A 15,601-nucleotide genomic window follows, 5' to 3' on the forward strand; every position below is an offset into this window, starting at 1 on the left:
CTGTGTTGTTCCTTACCCTGTGTTGCTCCTTACTCTATGTTGCTCCTTACTCTGTCTGGTTCCTTACTCTGTGTTGTTCCTTACTCTGTCTGGTTACTTACTCTGTGTGGCTCCTTACTTTGTCAGGTTCCTTTCTTTGTGTGGCTCCTTACCCTGTGTGGTTCCTTACCCTGTGTGGTTCCTTACCCTATGTGGCTCCCTACCTTTTCTGGTTCTTTACCCTTTGTGGCCCCGTAAGTGGCTCTCGTTGACCTTTCGAGCCCCTCTAAAAGGTCATGCACATGGATGCCATCGCTTCTCGGCCTTTTGGCTAAGATCAAGTGTAGTATCTGTTCTTATCAGTTTAATATCTGATACGTCTCCTATATGGAGACCATATATTAAATTGATTTTTGGACATGGGAGAAGGGCCAGGGGCTTGCTCCACCCTCTCTGCGCATTGACCCGGTATTGCATTATCTCTGGGAACAGTGCAAAAACCTAAAAGTTGTATGGAAATTAAGTGTACAAACCCCTCAAGCGGTTGGCCAAGGCCTTTCCCAATTGATGTGGAGTGTTCAAGTGAGGAGAAGGATGGGGGTATTTCGTTCCTTACCCTTCCTGGTTCCCTTCTCTGTATGGCTCCTTACCCTGTATGGTTCCTTACTCTGTCTGGTTCCTTTCATAGTGTTGCTCCTTACTCTGCCTTGTTCCTTACCCTATATGGTTCCTTACTCTGTCTGGTTCCTTTCATAGTGTGGCTCCTTACTCTGCCTTGTTCCTTACCCTATATGGTTCCTTAATCTGTCTGGTTCCTTTCATAGTGTTGCTCTCCTTACTAGGTCTGGGTTCTTACTCTGTGTGGCTCCTTACTCTGCCTTGTTCCTTACCCTGTGTGGCTCATTACTCCCCACCATGAGTAAGAACAAGGGATTATTTCCAGGCCATCAAGTCTATGAGCTCTACAATTCATACTTACCTGGCAGGGGAGACACCATGATCAGGAAGGTGGTTCACCCAAGGCGAGGCCCGGCCATTGCACTCTAGGTCATGCTGACCTTTGCGAATTCCCCAAATGTGGGAATCTCGACTGCATAATTTCTGGTAGTGGGGGACTGCGTTCGCGCTCTCCCCCGTTCATCACTTGTTAAAGAATGCTTTAGTTTGATGCAAGCTCGTGTGGAACACTCAGCCGAGGCTTGTCCTTGTCTGTAGGGTTTAACAAGTTGCCGGGTAGGTTGGAATCACCTTCTGGGATCAAGTTAAAATCGCGCTCTCAGTGAATGACCTTTGTCGACCTTCTTAGCACTGGACTGATCTCAAAATCTGGAAATCTGGTTCCTTACCCTGCCTGGTTCCTTTCTCTGTATGGCTCCTTACCCTGTCTGGTTCCTTAACCTGTTTGGCTCCTTACTCTGTGTTGTTCCTTACCCTGTGTGGCTCCATACTCTGTGTTGCTCCTTACTCTGTCTTGTCCCTTACTCTGTGTGGCTCCTTACTCTGTGTGGCTCCTTACTCTGTGTTGTTCCTTACCCTGTGTTGCTCCTTACTCTATGTTGCTCCTTACTCTGTCTGGTTCCTTACTCTGTGTTGTTCCTTACTCTGTCTGGTTACTTACTCTGTGTGGCTCCTTACTTTGTCAGGTTCCTTTCTTTGTGTGGCTCCTTACCCTGTGTGGTTCCTTACCCTGTGTGGTTCCTTACCCTATGTGGCTCCCTACCTTTTCTGGTTCTTTACCCTTTGTGGCCCCGTAAGTGGCTCTCGTTGACCTTTCGAGCCCCTCTAAAAGGTCATGCACATGGTTGCCATCGCTTCTCGGCCTTTTGGCTAAGATCAAGTGTAGTATCTGTTCTTATCAGTTTAATATCTGATACGTCTCCTATATGGAGACCATATATTAAATTGATTTTTGGACATGGGAGAAGGGCCAGGGGCTTGCTCCACCCTCTCTGCGCATTGACCCGGTATTGCATTATCTCTGGGAACAGTGCAAAAACCTAAAAGTTGTATGGAAATTAAGTGTACAAACCCCTCAAGCGGTTGGCCAAGGCCTTTCCCAATTGATGTGGAGTGTTCAAGTGAGGAGAAGGATGGGGGTATTTCGTTCCTTACCCTTCCTGGTTCCCTTCTCTGTATGGCTCCTTACCCTGTATGGTTCCTTACTCTGTCTGGTTCCTTTCATAGTGTTGCTCCTTACTCTGCCTTGTTCCTTACCCTATATGGTTCCTTACTCTGTCTGGTTCCTTTCATAGTGTGGCTCCTTACTCTGCCTTGTTCCTTACCCTATATGGTTCCTTAATCTGTCTGGTTCCTTTCATAGTGTTGCTCTCCTTACTAGGTCTGGGTTCTTACTCTGTGTGGCTCCTTACTCTGCCTTGTTCCTTACCCTGTGTGGCTCATTACTCCCCACCATGAGTAAGAACAAGGGATTATTTCCAGGCCATCAAGTCTATGAGCTCTACAATTCATACTTACCTGGCAGGGGAGACACCATGATCAGGAAGGTGGTTCACCCAAGGCGAGGCCCGGCCATTGCACTCTAGGTCATGCTGACCTTTGCGAATTCCCCAAATGTGGGAATCTCGACTGCATAATTTCTGGTAGTGGGGGACTGCGTTCGCACTCTCCCCCGTTCATCACTTGTTAAAGAATGCTTTAGTTTGATGCAAGCTCGTGTGGAACACTCAGCCGAGGCTTGTCCTTGTCTGTAGGGTTTAACAAGTTGCCGGGTAGGTTGGAATCACCTTCTGGGATCAAGTTAAAATCGCGCTCTCAGTGAATGACCTTTGTCGACCTTCTTAGCACTGGACTGATCTCAAACTGTTGGCCCAGGCCTTTCCCAATTGATGTGGAGCATTCCAGTGAGGAGAAGGAGATCTGGTTCCTTACCCTGCCTGGTTCCTTTCTCTGTATGGCTCCTTACCCTGTTTGGCTCCTTACTCTGTGTTGTTCCTTACCCTGTGTGGCTCCTTACTCTGTGTTGCTCCTTACTCTGTCTTGTCCCTTACTCTGTGTGGCTCCTTACTCTGTGTGGCTCCTTACTCTGTGTTGTTCCTTACCCTGTGTTGCTCCTTACTCTATGTTGCTCCTTACTCTGTCTGGTTCCTTACTCTGTGTTGTTCCTTACTCTGTCTGGTTACTTACTCTGTGTGGCTCCTTACTTTGTCAGGTTCCTTTCTTTGTGTGGCTCCTTACCCTGTGTGGTTCCTTACCCTGTGTGGTTCCTTACCCTATGTGGCTCCCTACCTTTTCTGGTTCTTTACCCTTTGTGGCCCCGTAAGTGGCTCTCGTTGACCTTTCGAGCCCCTCTAAAAGGTCATGCACATGGTTGCCATCGCTTCTCGGCCTTTTGGCTAAGATCAAGTGTAGTATCTGTTCTTATCAGTTTAATATCTGATACGTCTCCTATATGGAGACCATATATTAAATTGATTTTTGGACATGGGAGAAGGGCCAGGGGCTTGCTCCACCCTCTCTGCGCATTGACCCGGTATTGCATTATCTCTGGGAACAGTGCAAAAACCTAAAAGTTGTATGGAAATTAAGTGTACAAACCCCTCAAGCGGTTGGCCAAGGCCTTTCCCAATTGATGTGGAGTGTTCAAGTGAGGAGAAGGATGGGGGTATTTCGTTCCTTACCCTTCCTGGTTCCCTTCTCTGTATGGCTCCTTACCCTGTATGGTTCCTTACTCTGTCTGGTTCCTTTCATAGTGTTGCTCCTTACTCTGCCTTGTTCCTTACCCTATATGGTTCCTTACTCTGTCTGGTTCCTTTCATAGTGTGGCTCCTTACTCTGCCTTGTTCCTTACCCTATATGGTTCCTTAATCTGTCTGGTTCCTTTCATAGTGTTGCTCTCCTTACTAGGTCTGGGTTCTTACTCTGTGTGGCTCCTTACTCTGCCTTGTTCCTTACCCTGTGTGGCTCATTACTCCCCACCATGAGTAAGAACAAGGGATTATTTCCAGGCCATCAAGTCTATGAGCTCTACAATTCATACTTACCTGGCAGGGGAGACACCATGATCAGGAAGGTGGTTCACCCAAGGCGAGGCCCGGCCATTGCACTCTAGGTCATGCTGACCTTTGCGAATTCCCCAAATGTGGGAATCTCGACTGCATAATTTCTGGTAGTGGGGGACTGCGTTCGCGCTCTCCCCCGTTCATCACTTGTTAAAGAATGCTTTAGTTTGATGCAAGCTCGTGTGGAACACTCAGCCGAGGCTTGTCCTTGTCTGTAGGGTTTAACAAGTTGCCGGGTAGGTTGGAATCACCTTCTGGGATCAAGTTAAAATCGCGCTCTCAGTGAATGACCTTTGTCGACCTTCTTAGCACTGGACTGATCTCAAAATCTGGAAATCTGGTTCCTTACCCTGCCTGGTTCCTTTCTCTGTATGGCTCCTTACCCTGTCTGGTTCCTTAACCTGTTTGGCTCCTTACTCTGTGTTGTTCCTTACCCTGTGTGGCTCCATACTCTGTGTTGCTCCTTACTCTGTCTTGTCCCTTACTCTGTGTGGCTCCTTACTCTGTGTGGCTCCTTACTCTGTGTTGTTCCTTACCCTGTGTTGCTCCTTACTCTATGTTGCTCCTTACTCTGTCTGGTTCCTTACTCTGTGTTGTTCCTTACTCTGTCTGGTTACTTACTCTGTGTGGCTCCTTACTTTGTCAGGTTCCTTTCTTTGTGTGGCTCCTTACCCTGTGTGGTTCCTTACCCTGTGTGGTTCCTTACCCTATGTGGCTCCCTACCTTTTCTGGTTCTTTACCCTTTGTGGCCCCGTAAGTGGCTCTCGTTGACCTTTCGAGCCCCTCTAAAAGGTCATGCACATGGTTGCCATCGCTTCTCGGCCTTTTGGCTAAGATCAAGTGTAGTATCTGTTCTTATCAGTTTAATATCTGATACGTCTCCTATATGGAGACCATATATTAAATTGATTTTTGGACATGGGAGAAGGGCCAGGGGCTTGCTCCACCCTCTCTGCGCATTGACCCGGTATTGCATTATCTCTGGGAACAGTGCAAAAACCTAAAAGTTGTATGGAAATTAAGTGTACAAACCCCTCAAGCGGTTGGCCAAGGCCTTTCCCAATTGATGTGGAGTGTTCAAGTGAGGAGAAGGATGGGGGTATTTCGTTCCTTACCCTTCCTGGTTCCCTTCTCTGTATGGCTCCTTACCCTGTATGGTTCCTTACTCTGTCTGGTTCCTTTCATAGTGTTGCTCCTTACTCTGCCTTGTTCCTTACCCTATATGGTTCCTTACTCTGTCTGGTTCCTTTCATAGTGTGGCTCCTTACTCTGCCTTGTTCCTTACCCTATATGGTTCCTTAATCTGTCTGGTTCCTTTCATAGTGTTGCTCTCCTTACTAGGTCTGGGTTCTTACTCTGTGTGGCTCCTTACTCTGCCTTGTTCCTTACCCTGTGTGGCTCATTACTCCCCACCATGAGTAAGAACAAGGGATTATTTCCAGGCCATCAAGTCTATGAGCTCTACAATTCATACTTACCTGGCAGGGGAGACACCATGATCAGGAAGGTGGTTCACCCAAGGCGAGGCCCGGCCATTGCACTCTAGGTCATGCTGACCTTTGCGAATTCCCCAAATGTGGGAATCTCGACTGCATAATTTCTGGTAGTGGGGGACTGCGTTCGCGCTCTCCCCCGTTCATCACTTGTTAAAGAATGCTTTAGTTTGATGCAAGCTCGTGTGGAACACTCAGCCGAGGCTTGTCCTTGTCTGTAGGGTTTAACAAGTTGCCGGGTAGGTTGGAATCACCTTCTGGGATCAAGTTAAAATCGCGCTCTCAGTGAATGACCTTTGTCGACCTTCTTAGCACTGGACTGATCTCAAACTGTTGGCCCAGGCCTTTCCCAATTGATGTGGAGCATTCCAGTGAGGAGAAGGAGATCTGGTTCCTTACCCTGCCTGGTTCCTTTCTCTGTATGGCTCCTTACCCTGTTTGGCTCCTTACTCTGTGTTGTTCCTTACCCTGTGTGGCTCCTTACTCTGTGTTGCTCCTTACTCTGTCTTGTCCCTTACTCTGTGTGGCTCCTTACTCTGTGTGGCTCCTTACTCTGTGTTGTTCCTTACCCTGTGTTGCTCCTTACTCTATGTTGCTCCTTACTCTGTCTGGTTCCTTACTCTGTGTTGTTCCTTACTCTGTCTGGTTACTTACTCTGTGTGGCTCCTTACTTTGTCAGGTTCCTTTCTTTGTGTGGCTCCTTACCCTGTGTGGTTCCTTACCCTGTGTGGTTCCTTACCCTATGTGGCTCCCTACCTTTTCTGGTTCTTTACCCTTTGTGGCCCCGTAAGTGGCTCTCGTTAACCTTTCGAGCCCCTCTAAAAGGTCATGCACATGGTTGCCATCGCTTCTCGGCCTTTTGGCTAAGATCAAGTGTAGTATCTGTTCTTATCAGTTTAATATCTGATACGTCTCCTATATGGAGACCATATATTAAATTGATTTTTGGACATGGGAGAAGGGCCAGGGGCTTGCTCCACCCTCTCTGCGCATTGACCCGGTATTGCATTATCTCTGGGAACAGTGCAAAAACCTAAAAGTTGTATGGAAATTAAGTGTACAAACCCCTCAAGCGGTTGGCCAAGGCCTTTCCCAATTGATGTGGAGTGTTCAAGTGAGGAGAAGGATGGGGGTATTTCGTTCCTTACCCTTCCTGGTTCCCTTCTCTGTATGGCTCCTTACCCTGTATGGTTCCTTACTCTGTCTGGTTCCTTTCATAGTGTTGCTCCTTACTCTGCCTTGTTCCTTACCCTATATGGTTCCTTACTCTGTCTGGTTCCTTTCATAGTGTGGCTCCTTACTCTGCCTTGTTCCTTACCCTATATGGTTCCTTAATCTGTCTGGTTCCTTTCATAGTGTTGCTCTCCTTACTAGGTCTGGGTTCTTACTCTGTGTGGCTCCTTACTCTGCCTTGTTCCTTACCCTGTGTGGCTCATTACTCCCCACCATGAGTAAGAACAAGGGATTATTTCCAGGCCATCAAGTCTATGAGCTCTACAATTCATACTTACCTGGCAGGGGAGACACCATGATCAGGAAGGTGGTTCACCCAAGGCGAGGCCCGGCCATTGCACTCTAGGTCATGCTGACCTTTGCGAATTCCCCAAATGTGGGAATCTCGACTGCATAATTTCTGGTAGTGGGGGACTGCGTTCGCGCTCTCCCCCGTTCATCACTTGTTAAAGAATGCTTTAGTTTGATGCAAGCTCGTGTGGAACACTCAGCCGAGGCTTGTCCTTGTCTGTAGGGTTTAACAAGTTGCCGGGTAGGTTGGAATCACCTTCTGGGATCAAGTTAAAATCGCGCTCTCAGTGAATGACCTTTGTCGACCTTCTTAGCACTGGACTGATCTCAAAATCTGGAAATCTGGTTCCTTACCCTGCCTGGTTCCTTTCTCTGTATGGCTCCTTACCCTGTCTGGTTCCTTAACCTGTTTGGCTCCTTACTCTGTGTTGTTCCTTACCCTGTGTGGCTCCATACTCTGTGTTGCTCCTTACTCTGTCTTGTCCCTTACTCTGTGTGGCTCCTTACTCTGTGTGGCTCCTTACTCTGTGTTGTTCCTTACCCTGTGTTGCTCCTTACTCTATGTTGCTCCTTACTCTGTCTGGTTCCTTACTCTGTGTTGTTCCTTACTCTGTCTGGTTACTTACTCTGTGTGGCTCCTTACTTTGTCAGGTTCCTTTCTTTGTGTGGCTCCTTACCCTGTGTGGTTCCTTACCCTGTGTGGTTCCTTACCCTATGTGGCTCCCTACCTTTTCTGGTTCTTTACCCTTTGTGGCCCCGTAAGTGGCTCTCGTTGACCTTTCGAGCCCCTCTAAAAGGTCATGCACATGGTTGCCATCGCTTCTCGGCCTTTTGGCTAAGATCAAGTGTAGTATCTGTTCTTATCAGTTTAATATCTGATACGTCTCCTATATGGAGACCATATATTAAATTGATTTTTGGACATGGGAGAAGGGCCAGGGGCTTGCTCCACCCTCTCTGCGCATTGACCCGGTATTGCATTATCTCTGGGAACAGTGCAAAAACCTAAAAGTTGTATGGAAATTAAGTGTACAAACCCCTCAAGCGGTTGGCCAAGGCCTTTCCCAATTGATGTGGAGTGTTCAAGTGAGGAGAAGGATGGGGGTATTTCGTTCCTTACCCTTCCTGGTTCCCTTCTCTGTATGGCTCCTTACCCTGTATGGTTCCTTACTCTGTCTGGTTCCTTTCATAGTGTTGCTCCTTACTCTGCCTTGTTCCTTACCCTATATGGTTCCTTACTCTGTCTGGTTCCTTTCATAGTGTGGCTCCTTACTCTGCCTTGTTCCTTACCCTATATGGTTCCTTAATCTGTCTGGTTCCTTTCATAGTGTTGCTCTCCTTACTAGGTCTGGGTTCTTACTCTGTGTGGCTCCTTACTCTGCCTTGTTCCTTACCCTGTGTGGCTCATTACTCCCCACCATGAGTAAGAACAAGGGATTATTTCCAGGCCATCAAGTCTATGAGCTCTACAATTCATACTTACCTGGCAGGGGAGACACCATGATCAGGAAGGTGGTTCACCCAAGGCGAGGCCCGGCCATTGCACTCTAGGTCATGCTGACCTTTGCGAATTCCCCAAATGTGGGAATCTCGACTGCATAATTTCTGGTAGTGGGGGACTGCGTTCGCGCTCTCCCCCGTTCATCACTTGTTAAAGAATGCTTTAGTTTGATGCAAGCTCGTGTGGAACACTCAGCCGAGGCTTGTCCTTGTCTGTAGGGTTTAACAAGTTGCCGGGTAGGTTGGAATCACCTTCTGGGATCAAGTTAAAATCGCGCTCTCAGTGAATGACCTTTGTCGACCTTCTTAGCACTGGACTGATCTCAAACTGTTGGCCCAGGCCTTTCCCAATTGATGTGGAGCATTCCAGTGAGGAGAAGGAGATCTGGTTCCTTACCCTGCCTGGTTCCTTTCTCTGTATGGCTCCTTACCCTGTTTGGCTCCTTACTCTGTGTTGTTCCTTACCCTGTGTGGCTCCTTACTCTGTGTTGCTCCTTACTCTGTCTTGTCCCTTACTCTGTGTGGCTCCTTACTCTGTGTGGCTCCTTACTCTGTGTTGTTCCTTACCCTGTGTTGCTCCTTACTCTATGTTGCTCCTTACTCTGTCTGGTTCCTTACTCTGTGTTGTTCCTTACTCTGTCTGGTTACTTACTCTGTGTGGCTCCTTACTTTGTCAGGTTCCTTTCTTTGTGTGGCTCCTTACCCTGTGTGGTTCCTTACCCTGTGTGGTTCCTTACCCTATGTGGCTCCCTACCTTTTCTGGTTCTTTACCCTTTGTGGCCCCGTAAGTGGCTCTCGTTAACCTTTCGAGCCCCTCTAAAAGGTCATGCACATGGTTGCCATCGCTTCTCGGCCTTTTGGCTAAGATCAAGTGTAGTATCTGTTCTTATCAGTTTAATATCTGATACGTCTCCTATATGGAGACCATATATTAAATTGATTTTTGGACATGGGAGAAGGGCCAGGGGCTTGCTCCACCCTCTCTGCGCATTGACCCGGTATTGCATTATCTCTGGGAACAGTGCAAAAACCTAAAAGTTGTATGGAAATTAAGTGTACAAACCCCTCAAGCGGTTGGCCAAGGCCTTTCCCAATTGATGTGGAGTGTTCAAGTGAGGAGAAGGATGGGGGTATTTCGTTCCTTACCCTTCCTGGTTCCCTTCTCTGTATGGCTCCTTACCCTGTATGGTTCCTTACTCTGTCTGGTTCCTTTCATAGTGTTGCTCCTTACTCTGCCTTGTTCCTTACCCTATATGGTTCCTTACTCTGTCTGGTTCCTTTCATAGTGTGGCTCCTTACTCTGCCTTGTTCCTTACCCTATATGGTTCCTTAATCTGTCTGGTTCCTTTCATAGTGTTGCTCTCCTTACTAGGTCTGGGTTCTTACTCTGTGTGGCTCCTTACTCTGCCTTGTTCCTTACCCTGTGTGGCTCATTACTCCCCACCATGAGTAAGAACAAGGGATTATTTCCAGGCCATCAAGTCTATGAGCTCTACAATTCATACTTACCTGGCAGGGGAGACACCATGATCAGGAAGGTGGTTCACCCAAGGCGAGGCCCGGCCATTGCACTCTAGGTCATGCTGACCTTTGCGAATTCCCCAAATGTGGGAATCTCGACTGCATAATTTCTGGTAGTGGGGGACTGCGTTCGCGCTCTCCCCCGTTCATCACTTGTTAAAGAATGCTTTAGTTTGATGCAAGCTCGTGTGGAACACTCAGCCGAGGCTTGTCCTTGTCTGTAGGGTTTAACAAGTTGCCGGGTAGGTTGGAATCACCTTCTGGGATCAAGTTAAAATCGCGCTCTCAGTGAATGACCTTTGTCGACCTTCTTAGCACTGGACTGATCTCAAAATCTGGAAATCTGGTTCCTTACCCTGCCTGGTTCCTTTCTCTGTATGGCTCCTTACCCTGTCTGGTTCCTTAACCTGTTTGGCTCCTTACTCTGTGTTGTTCCTTACCCTGTGTGGCTCCATACTCTGTGTTGCTCCTTACTCTGTCTTGTCCCTTACTCTGTGTGGCTCCTTACTCTGTTTGGCTCCTTACTCTGTGTTGTTCCTTACCCTGTGTTGCTCCTTACTCTATGTTGCTCCTTACTCTGTCTGGTTCCTTACTCTGTGTTGTTCCTTACTCTGTCTGGTTACTTACTCTGTGTGGCTCCTTACTTTGTCAGGTTCCTTTCTTTGTGTGGCTCCTTACCCTGTGTGGTTCCTTACCCTGTGTGGTTCCTTACCCTATGTGGCTCCCTACCTTTTCTGGTTCTTTACCCTTTGTGGCCCCGTAAGTGGCTCTCGTTGACCTTTCGAGCCCCTCTAAAAGGTCATGCACATGGTTGCCATCGCTTCTCGGCCTTTTGGCTAAGATCAAGTGTAGTATCTGTTCTTATCAGTTTAATATCTGATACGTCTCCTATATGGAGACCATATATTAAATTGATTTTTGGACATGGGAGAAGGGCCAGGGGCTTGCTCCACCCTCTCTGCGCATTGACCCGGTATTGCATTATCTCTGGGAACAGTGCAAAAACCTAAAAGTTGTATGGAAATTAAGTGTACAAACCCCTCAAGCGGTTGGCCAAGGCCTTTCCCAATTGATGTGGAGTGTTCAAGTGAGGAGAAGGATGGGGGTATTTCGTTCCTTACCCTTCCTGGTTCCCTTCTCTGTATGGCTCCTTACCCTGTATGGTTCCTTACTCTGTCTGGTTCCTTTCATAGTGTTGCTCCTTACTCTGCCTTGTTCCTTACCCTATATGGTTCCTTACTCTGTCTGGTTCCTTTCATAGTGTGGCTCCTTACTCTGCCTTGTTCCTTACCCTATATGGTTCCTTAATCTGTCTGGTTCCTTTCATAGTGTTGCTCTCCTTACTAGGTCTGGGTTCTTACTCTGTGTGGCTCCTTACTCTGCCTTGTTCCTTACCCTGTGTGGCTCATTACTCCCCACCATGAGTAAGAACAAGGGATTATTTCCAGGCCATCAAGTCTATGAGCTCTACAATTCATACTTACCTGGCAGGGGAGACACCATGATCAGGAAGGTGGTTCACCCAAGGCGAGGCCCGGCCATTGCACTCTAGGTCATGCTGACCTTTGCGAATTCCCCAAATGTGGGAATCTCGACTGCATAATTTCTGGTAGTGGGGGACTGCGTTCGCGCTCTCCCCCGTTCATCACTTGTTAAAGAATGCTTTAGTTTGATGCAAGCTCGTGTGGAACACTCAGCCGAGGCTTGTCCTTGTCTGTAGGGTTTAACAAGTTGCCGGGTAGGTTGGAATCACCTTCTGGGATCAAGTTAAAATCGCGCTCTCAGTGAATGACCTTTGTCGACCTTCTTAGCACTGGACTGATCTCAAACTGTTGGCCCAGGCCTTTCCCAATTGATGTGGAGCATTCCAGTGAGGAGAAGGAGATCTGGTTCCTTACCCTGCCTGGTTCCTTTCTCTGTATGGCTCCTTACCCTGTTTGGCTCCTTACTCTGTGTTGTTCCTTACCCTGTGTGGCTCCTTACTCTGTGTTGCTCCTTACTCTGTCTTGTCCCTTACTCTGTGTGGCTCCTTACTCTGTGTGGCTCCTTACTCTGTGTTGTTCCTTACCCTGTGTTGCTCCTTACTCTGTGTTGCTCCTTACTCTGTCTGGTTCCTTACTCTGTGTTGTTCCTTACTCTGTCTGGTTACTTACTCTGTGTGGCTCCTTACTTTGTCAGGTTCCTTTCTTTGTGTGGCTCCTTACCCTGTGTGGTTCCTTTCCCTGTGTGGTTCCTTACCCTATGTGGCTCCCTACCTTTTCTGGTTCTTTACCCTTTGTGGCCCCGTAAGTGGCTCTCGTTGACCTTTCGAGCCCCTCTAAAAGGTCATGCACATGGTTGCCATCGCTTCTCGGCCTTTTGGCTAAGATCAAGTGTAGTATCTGTTCTTATCAGTTTAATATCTGATACGTCTCCTATATGGAGACCATATATTAAATTGATTTTTGGACATGGGAGAAGGGCCAGGGGCTTGCTCCACCCTCTCTGCGCATTGACCCGGTATTGCATTATCTCTGGGAACAGTGCAAAAACCTAAAAGTTGTATGGAAATTAAGTGTACAAACCCCTCAAGCGGTTGGCCAAGGCCTTTCCCAATTGATGTGGAGTGTTCAAGTGAGGAGAAGGATGGGGGTATTTCGTTCCTTACCCTTCCTGGTTCCCTTCTCTGTATGGCTCCTTACCCTGTATGGTTCCTTACTCTGTCTGGTTCCTTTCATAGTGTTGCTCCTTACTCTGCCTTGTTCCTTACCCTATATGGTTCCTTACTCTGTCTGGTTCCTTTCATAGTGTGGCTCCTTACTCTGCCTTGTTCCTTACCCTATATGGTTCCTTAATCTGTCTGGTTCCTTTCATAGTGTTGCTCTCCTTACTAGGTCTGGGTTCTTACTCTGTGTGGCTCCTTACTCTGCCTTGTTCCTTACCCTGTGTGGCTCATTACTCCCCACCATGAGTAAGAACAAGGGATTATTTCCAGGCCATCAAGTCTATGAGCTCTACAATTCATACTTACCTGGCAGGGGAGACACCATGATCAGGAAGGTGGTTCACCCAAGGCGAGGCCCGGCCATTGCACTCTAGGTCATGCTGACCTTTGCGAATTCCCCAAATGTGGGAATCTCGACTGCATAATTTCTGGTAGTGGGGGACTGCGTTCGCGCTCTCCCCCGTTCATCACTTGTTAAAGAATGCTTTAGTTTGATGCAAGCTCGTGTGGAACACTCAGCCGAGGCTTGTCCTTGTCTGTAGGGTTTAACAAGTTGCCGGGTAGGTTGGAATCACCTTCTGGGATCAAGTTAAAATCGCGCTCTCAGTGAATGACCTTTGTCGACCTTCTTAGCACTGGACTGATCTCAAAATCTGGAAATCTGGTTCCTTACCCTGCCTGGTTCCTTTCTCTGTATGGCTCCTTACCCTGTCTGGTTCCTTAACCTGTTTGGCTCCTTACTCTGTGTTGTTCCTTACCCTGTGTGGCTCCATACTCTGTGTTGCTCCTTACTCTGTCTTGTCCCTTACTCTGTGTGGCTCCTTACTCTGTTTGGCTCCTTACTCTGTGTTGTTCCTTACCCTGTGTTGCTCCTTACTCTATGTTGCTCCTTACTCTGTCTGGTTCCTTACTCTGTGTTGTTCCTTACTCTGTCTGGTTACTTACTCTGTGTGGCTCCTTACTTTGTCAGGTTCCTTTCTTTGTGTGGCTCCTTACCCTGTGTGGTTCCTTACCCTGTGTGGTTCCTTACCCTATGTGGCTCCCTACCTTTTCTGGTTCTTTACCCTTTGTGGCCCCGTAAGTGGCTCTCGTTGACCTTTCGAGCCCCTCTAAAAGGTCATGCACATGGTTGCCATCGCTTCTCGGCCTTTTGGCTAAGATCAAGTGTAGTATCTGTTCTTATCAGTTTAATATCTGATACGTCTCCTATATGGAGACCATATATTAAATTGATTTTTGGACATGGGAGAAGGGCCAGGGGCTTGCTCCACCCTCTCTGCGCATTGACCCGGTATTGCATTATCTCTGGGAACAGTGCAAAAACCTAAAAGTTGTATGGAAATTAAGTGTACAAACCCCTCAAGCGGTTGGCCAAGGCCTTTCCCAATTGATGTGGAGTGTTCAAGTGAGGAGAAGGATGGGGGTATTTCGTTCCTTACCCTTCCTGGTTCCCTTCTCTGTATGGCTCCTTACCCTGTATGGTTCCTTACTCTGTCTGGTTCCTTTCATAGTGTTGCTCCTTACTCTGCCTTGTTCCTTACCCTATATGGTTCCTTACTCTGTCTGGTTCCTTTCATAGTGTGGCTCCTTACTCTGCCTTGTTCCTTACCCTATATGGTTCCTTAATCTGTCTGGTTCCTTTCATAGTGTTGCTCTCCTTACTAGGTCTGGGTTCTTACTCTGTGTGGCTCCTTACTCTGCCTTGTTCCTTACCCTGTGTGGCTCATTACTCCCCACCATGAGTAAGAACAAGGGATTATTTCCAGGCCATCAAGTCTATGAGCTCTACAATTCATACTTACCTGGCAGGGGAGACACCATGATCAGGAAGGTGGTTCACCCAAGGCGAGGCCCGGCCATTGCACTCTAGGTCATGCTGACCTTTGCGAATTCCCCAAATGTGGGAATCTCGACTGCATAATTTCTGGTAGTGGGGGACTGCGTTCGCGCTCTCCCCCGTTCATCACTTGTTAAAGAATGCTTTAGTTTGATGCAAGCTCGTGTGGAACACTCAGCCGAGGCTTGTCCTTGTCTGTAGGGTTTAACAAGTTGCCGGGTAGGTTGGAATCACCTTCTGGGATCAAGTTAAAATCGCGCTCTCAGTGAATGACCTTTGTCGACCTTCTTAGCACTGGACTGATCTCAAACTGTTGGCCCAGGCCTTTCCCAATTGATGTGGAGCATTCCAGTGAGGAGAAGGAGATCTGGTTCCTTACCCTGCCTGGTTCCTTTCTCTGTATGGCTCCTTACCCTGTTTGGCTCCTTACTCTGTGTTGTTCCTTACCCTGTGTGGCTCCTTACTCTGTGTTGCTCCTTACTCTGTCTTGTCCCTTACTCTGTGTGGCTCCTTACTCTGTGTGGCTCCTTACTCTGTGTTGTTCCTTACCCTGTGTTGCTCCTTACTCTATGTTGCTCCTTACTCTGTCTGGTTCCTTACTCTGTGTTGTTCCTTACTCTGTCTGGTTACTTACTCTGTGTGGCTCCTTACTTTGTCAGGTTCCTTTCTTTGTGTGGCTCCTTACCCTGTGTGGTTCCTTACCCTGTGTGGTTCCTTACCCTATGTGGCTCCCTACCTTTTCTGGTTCTTTACCCTTTGTGGCCCCGTAAGTGGCTCTCGTTAACCTTTCGAGCCCCTCTAAAAGGTCATGCACATGGTTGCCATCGCTTCTCGGCCTTTTGGCTAAGATCAAGTGTAGTATCTGTTCTTATCAGTTTAATATCTGATACGTCTCCTATATGGAGACCATATATTAAATTGATTTTTGGACATGGGAGAAGGGCCAGGGGCTTGCTCCACCCTCTCTGCGCATTGACCCGGTATTGCATTATCTCTGGGAACAGTGCAAAAACCTAAAAGTTGT

The 15,601-nt window shown here is 47.8% G+C and overlaps 21 non-coding genes across 21 annotated transcripts; all 21 read left to right on the top strand.

The window, feature by feature from the left end:
• Positions 1 to 290: 290 nt before the first annotated feature.
• LOC148072889 (U2 spliceosomal RNA) lies at positions 291 to 481 on the top strand. The gene has a single exon (XR_015712679.1). It is a non-coding gene; the product is annotated as a U2 spliceosomal RNA (small nuclear RNA).
• A 469-nt stretch (positions 482 to 950) lies between these two features.
• Positions 951 to 1,115, top strand: LOC148072890 (U1 spliceosomal RNA). Its single transcript, XR_015712315.1, has one exon. It is a non-coding gene; the product is annotated as a U1 spliceosomal RNA (small nuclear RNA).
• A 671-nt stretch (positions 1,116 to 1,786) lies between these two features.
• LOC148072891 (U2 spliceosomal RNA) lies at positions 1,787 to 1,977 on the top strand. The gene has a single exon (XR_015712680.1). It is a non-coding gene; the product is annotated as a U2 spliceosomal RNA (small nuclear RNA).
• A 469-nt stretch (positions 1,978 to 2,446) lies between these two features.
• Positions 2,447 to 2,611, top strand: LOC148072892 (U1 spliceosomal RNA). Its single transcript, XR_015712548.1, has one exon. It is a non-coding gene; the product is annotated as a U1 spliceosomal RNA (small nuclear RNA).
• Positions 2,612 to 3,312: 701 nt separating this feature from the next.
• Positions 3,313 to 3,503, top strand: LOC148072893 (U2 spliceosomal RNA). Its single transcript, XR_015712681.1, has one exon. It is a non-coding gene; the product is annotated as a U2 spliceosomal RNA (small nuclear RNA).
• A 469-nt stretch (positions 3,504 to 3,972) lies between these two features.
• On the top strand, positions 3,973 to 4,137 carry LOC148072894 (U1 spliceosomal RNA). The gene has a single exon (XR_015712316.1). It is a non-coding gene; the product is annotated as a U1 spliceosomal RNA (small nuclear RNA).
• A 671-nt stretch (positions 4,138 to 4,808) lies between these two features.
• Positions 4,809 to 4,999, top strand: LOC148072895 (U2 spliceosomal RNA). Its single transcript, XR_015712682.1, has one exon. It is a non-coding gene; the product is annotated as a U2 spliceosomal RNA (small nuclear RNA).
• Positions 5,000 to 5,468: 469 nt separating this feature from the next.
• LOC148072896 (U1 spliceosomal RNA) lies at positions 5,469 to 5,633 on the top strand. The gene has a single exon (XR_015712317.1). It is a non-coding gene; the product is annotated as a U1 spliceosomal RNA (small nuclear RNA).
• A 701-nt stretch (positions 5,634 to 6,334) lies between these two features.
• LOC148072897 (U2 spliceosomal RNA) lies at positions 6,335 to 6,525 on the top strand. Its single transcript, XR_015712683.1, has one exon. It is a non-coding gene; the product is annotated as a U2 spliceosomal RNA (small nuclear RNA).
• A 469-nt stretch (positions 6,526 to 6,994) lies between these two features.
• Positions 6,995 to 7,159, top strand: LOC148072898 (U1 spliceosomal RNA). The gene has a single exon (XR_015712318.1). It is a non-coding gene; the product is annotated as a U1 spliceosomal RNA (small nuclear RNA).
• Positions 7,160 to 7,830: 671 nt separating this feature from the next.
• Positions 7,831 to 8,021, top strand: LOC148072899 (U2 spliceosomal RNA). Its single transcript, XR_015712684.1, has one exon. It is a non-coding gene; the product is annotated as a U2 spliceosomal RNA (small nuclear RNA).
• A 469-nt stretch (positions 8,022 to 8,490) lies between these two features.
• Positions 8,491 to 8,655, top strand: LOC148072900 (U1 spliceosomal RNA). The gene has a single exon (XR_015712319.1). It is a non-coding gene; the product is annotated as a U1 spliceosomal RNA (small nuclear RNA).
• A 701-nt stretch (positions 8,656 to 9,356) lies between these two features.
• Positions 9,357 to 9,547, top strand: LOC148072901 (U2 spliceosomal RNA). Its single transcript, XR_015712685.1, has one exon. It is a non-coding gene; the product is annotated as a U2 spliceosomal RNA (small nuclear RNA).
• A 469-nt stretch (positions 9,548 to 10,016) lies between these two features.
• LOC148072902 (U1 spliceosomal RNA) lies at positions 10,017 to 10,181 on the top strand. Its single transcript, XR_015712321.1, has one exon. It is a non-coding gene; the product is annotated as a U1 spliceosomal RNA (small nuclear RNA).
• Positions 10,182 to 10,852: 671 nt separating this feature from the next.
• On the top strand, positions 10,853 to 11,043 carry LOC148072903 (U2 spliceosomal RNA). The gene has a single exon (XR_015712686.1). It is a non-coding gene; the product is annotated as a U2 spliceosomal RNA (small nuclear RNA).
• A 469-nt stretch (positions 11,044 to 11,512) lies between these two features.
• LOC148072904 (U1 spliceosomal RNA) lies at positions 11,513 to 11,677 on the top strand. The gene has a single exon (XR_015712322.1). It is a non-coding gene; the product is annotated as a U1 spliceosomal RNA (small nuclear RNA).
• Positions 11,678 to 12,378: 701 nt separating this feature from the next.
• Positions 12,379 to 12,569, top strand: LOC148072905 (U2 spliceosomal RNA). The gene has a single exon (XR_015712688.1). It is a non-coding gene; the product is annotated as a U2 spliceosomal RNA (small nuclear RNA).
• Positions 12,570 to 13,038: 469 nt separating this feature from the next.
• LOC148072906 (U1 spliceosomal RNA) lies at positions 13,039 to 13,203 on the top strand. The gene has a single exon (XR_015712323.1). It is a non-coding gene; the product is annotated as a U1 spliceosomal RNA (small nuclear RNA).
• Positions 13,204 to 13,874: 671 nt separating this feature from the next.
• On the top strand, positions 13,875 to 14,065 carry LOC148072907 (U2 spliceosomal RNA). The gene has a single exon (XR_015712689.1). It is a non-coding gene; the product is annotated as a U2 spliceosomal RNA (small nuclear RNA).
• Positions 14,066 to 14,534: 469 nt separating this feature from the next.
• On the top strand, positions 14,535 to 14,699 carry LOC148072908 (U1 spliceosomal RNA). Its single transcript, XR_015712324.1, has one exon. It is a non-coding gene; the product is annotated as a U1 spliceosomal RNA (small nuclear RNA).
• Positions 14,700 to 15,400: 701 nt separating this feature from the next.
• LOC148072909 (U2 spliceosomal RNA) lies at positions 15,401 to 15,591 on the top strand. The gene has a single exon (XR_015712690.1). It is a non-coding gene; the product is annotated as a U2 spliceosomal RNA (small nuclear RNA).
• Positions 15,592 to 15,601: the final 10 nt, after the last annotated feature.

Source organism: Callionymus lyra, chromosome 8 (genome assembly GCF_982586985.1).
Source record: "Callionymus lyra chromosome 8, fCalLyr1.hap1.1, whole genome shotgun sequence".
NCBI classification, from domain to species: Eukaryota; Metazoa; Chordata; class Actinopteri; order Syngnathiformes; family Callionymidae; genus Callionymus; species Callionymus lyra.